General features: G+C 39.0%; 1 pseudogene; it reads right to left on the bottom strand.

Annotated features, from left to right (window-relative positions):
- Positions 1 to 786: 786 nt before the first annotated feature.
- LOC103002068 (serpin B4-like) lies at positions 787 to 1840 on the bottom strand (annotated as a pseudogene).
- Positions 1841 to 5855: the final 4015 nt, after the last annotated feature.

Raw genomic sequence — 5855 nt, forward strand, 5'->3', positions numbered from 1 at the left:
AAAACTCAGCATAACTAAAAAAAAAACTCTTGGAACAAATAAAAGTATTTAACAGATAGTGACATTAAGATCTAAGACACTTACTGCTGTTTCTCGCTTTCCTGAATGCAGGTTTCTTTTTGTGTACCACAGCTCTACACTCTTTTTATTGTTTTTATTGATGACATCCCTTTCCTTGATGATTCCATGCTTCTCAAAATCAGTGATCTGGGGATGTAATGCTCACCATGGTGACTATAGTTAATAATCTGGGACTGGGAAGAATAATAAAACTGGAAAACTCTAAACAACTGGAATATGTATCATTACTTCCTAGCACTAATCTCAGTAGTAAACAGTCCCACTCTCTTCTGAACTCTTAAAGCATCTCTGGACTCAACCAGTCATTGGGCCCCTGGAATGTTCTGCTTTGTATTGCAGTACAAAAATAAAAAAGTGTCCAAGTTAACAAGTTTGGAGAGCAGGTGTAATTTGGTTTGGTTCATTTAAAACAGGTCACAAACAGAACAATATTTCAAATTTAGAAGATAACAGTATTGAAATATCCCCTTACCTTATCTTAAGGTTGAACATTTCGTCCAAAGGGAATTTTAATGGGACAAAAAGAGGGTTTCTCTTGTGTGTGGAGAGAGATTGCCTGACATTCTATTTCAACTATTAAATTCTTAGTGATGACTATGATATTGGAAAGGAAAATGAATCAAAGAGAACCTATTATTTCTAGCAATCAATTTACTGGAACAACTCTGTGATCTTTTCCCAAAAGTAGTGACAGGCTAATAGCATCTAAGGGGAAGAAGCTCTGCCAAAGAAGATGATGCCGTTGGTTTTACTGTGCTTGATAAAGAGAAAGGGTAATCACAACAGAAATGTTCATAAATTGGTAATGATGCTAGAACAGTTTCCACACCAGTGGCAGCTGCAGCCTCCATCCTCTCCTCAGTCACCTCCACGTAGAACTTGTGCAGGATTTTAGACACCATGATGCCTGAGAAGTCGGTGTCCTACTGACTGAAGGTGTCCGCCATCTCCATGGCTCCCAGCATGGCCTTGAGGTCCTAGCTCTCTTCCATTTTGAACTGAGGTAAGTACAAATCCACATCACTCTTGTTCACGTTCTGTGAGCTTGCCCAGGCTCTTAATTTCTCAGTGGTGAGTTTATCCTCAAGCTCCTGCAGACCATTTACTTCATTTGGCAGCAGCAAAGTCATGCTTGGATCAGCAAAATCATGCTTGCTTTTTATGGTATTTCCGGGATCTTGGCTTGCACATCCTTCAGGAAGGTGAAGTGAAGGGTCTTGCTTTGTTTCATCATCTGCGTGGATTTGCTCACATCCTTGTTCAGCCAAGAGCCTCCTTCTTCAGTATTTTCTTTATCAAGGTCCTGGTCCCACTGCCCTTTGTAATAGACTGTGTCCACCAGAGCCAGGATGGCAGAGCTGCTGAGAGAGCCCTTGGGAAATGGATCCTTGATATTTTTTCATTTGTTTGGCTTTCCACCCAGGAATTAATCTTTTTACTTTCTTCTACGGCATTTATAAAACCAGCATATTCCACACTGACTAGGTAAAATTTCTTAACATTATTCAAGTACTCCTAAAGAAATTGATACATCATTTCTCCTTAGAGTCTGTTGGTGATGTTCAGTTCAATATGTATCAGTGGGTTTCTTTAATTCAGAAGCTTTCGAAATTGGGGATGCACATTTCCCAACTTTTCAGCATGATCTACTGTAGCTCTTAATTTTGTGTTCATTAAAGTAAAGCACCTTAATTTTGAATGCAGTGTTTTCTCAGGCTTCTACACAGAGCAGGCCTAAGGCTGATGAGATACTGACGGGAAAAGAAAATATTGTCCTCTTTTGACTTTTCGAACTTATGAAACAGATCAAATGCAAATTGGGTGTTTGCTTCACTGAGTCATGTGCTAGTGTTTTCAAACTAAAGACCTATTATGCTTTTAATTTTCTGATCTATATTTTCTTCACCTCAAGCTTTTCTTTTCCATGAATTACTGAACTGTGGAATTTTTGCCTATAAATATTTTAAAATAAAATATACCTTTTAAACTTAAAAACAATACATACTCACTAAGTGACTATTCACTGTCTTCACAGTACACATAAACTTTTTCATAGTGCTTTCCTCAGCAGTTATAAAGAAAAATAAGTTATCCACAAACACCATTTTCTTTTTTAGTGTCTGCTAAATATGGCACAAGTCATGACAACATTTATAATTACAGTTTTCTCTGCACTACCTTCTATAAGAAAGAGGCACAGCCAAGAGTAGAGAACTGTCATCAATGACACTATGATAAACATGATTTACTGTATACAGTAAGACGCTGAAGAATTTTTAAACTTTGTAGTAGCCAGTCTCAAAAGATTGCCCATCTATTAGTTTCCCAGAGCGGCTGTCACAAATGACCACAAATTTGGTGGCTTAAAGCAACAGAAATTTATTCACTCACAGTTCTGGAGGTCAGAAGTCAGAAATCAAGATGTTGGCAGGGTTGGTTCCTTTGAAGGCTCTGAGGGAGACCATTCCATACCTCTCTCCTCCTTTCTGGTAGTTTGCAGTAATGCTTGGCATCCCTTAGCTTGTGGCTGCCATCACTCCAATGTCCGCCTCTGTCTTCACATCTCCTTTCCCCGCTGTGTGTCAAATCTCTTTCTCCTGTCTAGGATGATGTCATCACAAGATTCTTAACTTTATTACATATGCAAAGACTCTATTTTCAAATAGTTAACATTTAGAGGTACTGGGGGCTAGGACTTGGACATATCTTTTCCAGGGGACACAATTCACCCCACTACAGTCCCCAATGAAACACACCTCCTGGTATTCATGCCTTTGTATAGTCCCCTCTTTTGTATCTAGGCGGGTCCTGTGACTCATTGGTCACCAATCTAGTGCCACAGAAGTGATGCTGTGTGACTCCCAAAGATAGATGAGGAGAAGTCTTGCAGTCTTCATCTTGGTCTTTTGGAACCTCCACTCTTGGGGCAGCCAGCCACAACTTATAATGTCTTACTGCCCTGCTTGTTGTATCACATGGGAAGTACCTGAGAAAATGTGGAGAGTAAGCAGTGTCCAGCTGAGCCTAAACTTCCAGACTTCCTATCCTAAGCACCAGGTGAGTAAAGTTTTTGCAATTTCAACCACCCTAACCTCTAGTTAAATAGCACCAAAAGACCCCACTTGATGTTACTTGGGGCTTCTATTGGTTACTCAGCCAAGGACTGTCCAAATTCCTAACCCACAAAAATATGAGATCTAATAAAATGGTGGTGTTGCTTTAAGCCACTAAATTTTGTGGTGATTTGTTAATAGCAAGAGATAAACAGAAAAACTTACTTTGAATTTCTATTTTTCTATTGAAAATAAATGAATCACATATTAAAATAAGGGGACCAATAATAGTTACATAAATTTAATTGTAAGGAACCAATTTATAATTAAAGCATCAAGAATCCTGTTAGATAAGGAACTAAATTATTCCTCCTCCAGTTCTTACAAATCCATATGTGCACTGTACATTTAACTCATGTCTTTAGTTTTTAAGTCTTCACGTGTGTTATTAGGTGGGTTATTGAGCAAGCATAGTATATTACAGATTGCTTTACATGCATTTATCCACTCATTCATTCAACTCAACATTTATTGAGACCCTTCTATAAGTCAAGCGCAGTGAATAATGTTGGAGACCCAAAGATGAATAATACATAGCTCTTGGCATTGGAGGGCTCAGGTTCAGTGACAATAGTGGGCTGGTTTATATCAGAGATTTGCATCTGAAAGATTCTCCAAAGCAGGATCTACAAATCTTTCTTTAAGAAGTAAGTCAACTTTCCCTCCAGTGATGAAACATCAGATCTTTGAATACTTGGATCCTTCTCATTGGACTGGGCTCAGTGTACATGCCTTCTCAAAGAGGCCTTCTTTGACAACTGTATCTGAAGTTCCCCTTCTCTGATTTCATCCCTTTTAATCCTATCATATCCTTTTGTTGTTTTTATAAAACTTATTATTTTATGAAATTAGCTGGTTTATTTTTTGCCTCATCCCACTATAATGTAAGCTCCATGAATTTAGAGACCTTATTTTTGTTCACTACATATTCCTAGCACAAAGAACACTGCCTGGCACATAGTTAAAATGTTAACTTAAAAAATGTTGTTGAATGAACAATGCATCAAAATTACTGTAGTATGTGTTGAAACCTTTTATGGTGCCCTCTTTATAAGAAACCTTGAGAATGTCTCTGTATTTAATTTAATTTAATTCTGGTCTCTGTATTAGCACAGTTGTGCTTTCCTCAACATATAGTAAATATTTTTCCTCTTGGCTTTGATTCCAATTTTTTAGCTCATCCCAAGAAGGTGAATAGGGTTTTATGCCATCTATTTAGTGTTCTAGCTTCTCTCTTGATGTCACCTTCCTTTTACATTCTTATTGTTTGCTTTCCACAATTAAAATGATTTGTTTTATCACGTTTCTAAGTGAGGAATTGAAGGATTTACTCCTCAGAACAAGATAAGGCAATGTAATAAGTATGATTTAAACTTGGTAAGATCCCAGGTGACTGTTTTCCATTTTGCAAGTCTCTCATAGACCTGTTTTCCTGATATCCCTCAAACTAGCTGGTCAAAGAGCAGGCCCACATTTCTGCATTTGTCCTAAAATGGGATGAATAAAACCGATTCTAGTTTGGTAGTGAGTCACTAATAGGCAAAAATGTAAAGTTTTGTTCTTAAGCCCTTTCTAGGCACTTGTGGGCAGTGCATTCCACAAGGACAGCTCTTAGGCTCCTGGCCCAAAGCTCTTGCCTCATTCCCTTTGCTCAGCAAAAGTCAAACAATAAAAAGAAACATTCAATATCTAATTAATTCTGTTCTAAGATAAGAATTAACACAGTTGCAAGAATACCTAAATTTTGTAAGATAAAAGATGCAAATTTATTTTACTTTTAAAAATTTATTTTTTATTTATTTTTATTTTTGGCTGCATTGGGTCTTCATTGCTGCACGCGGGCTTTCTTTAGCTGTGGCAAGCAGGGTCTACTCTTCATTGTGGTGCACGGGCTTCTCATTGTGGTTGCTTGTCTTGTTGCAGAGCTCGGGCTCTAGGTGCACGGGCTTCAGTAGTTGTGGCTCGTGGGCTCTAGAGCGCAGGCTCAGTAGTGTGGCGCACAGGCTTAGTTGCTCTGTGGCATGTGGGATCCTCCTGGACCAGGGCTTGAACCTGTGTCCCCTGCATTGTCAGGTGGGTTCTTAACTACTGCGCCACCAGGGAAGTCCCGCAAATTTATTTTCATTGTTTCATAATTCTTCATTATATTTTTCAAAGTCAATTTTGTTTTGTTTTTTAATTAATTATTTATTTATTTTTGGCTGCGTTGGGTCTTCGTTGCTGTGCGTGGGCTTTCTCTAGTTGTGGTGCGCGGGCTTCTCATTGTTGTGGCTTGTCTTGTTACAGAGCTCGGGCTCTAGGCACGCAGGCTTCAGTAGTTGTGGCACACGGGCTCAGCAGTTGTGGCTCACAGGCTCTAGAGCGCAGGCTCAGCAGTTTTGGTGCATGGGCTTAGTTGCTCCATGGCATGTGGGATCTTCCCGGACCAGGGCTTGAACCCGTGTCCCCTGCATTGGCAGGCGGGTTCTTAACTACTGCACGACCAGGGAAGTCCCGCAAATTTATTTTCATTGTATCATAATTCTTAATTATATTTTTCAAAGTCAATTTTTAAAAAATTAATTTATTAATTAATTTATTTTTGGCTGTGTTGGGTCTTCGTTGCTGCACACAGGCTTTCTCTAGTTGCAGTGAGCGGGGGCTACTCTTTGTTGCAGTGCG

Source organism: Balaenoptera acutorostrata, chromosome 1 (genome assembly GCF_949987535.1).
Source record: "Balaenoptera acutorostrata chromosome 1, mBalAcu1.1, whole genome shotgun sequence".
Classification (NCBI taxonomy): Eukaryota; Metazoa; Chordata; class Mammalia; order Artiodactyla; family Balaenopteridae; genus Balaenoptera; species Balaenoptera acutorostrata.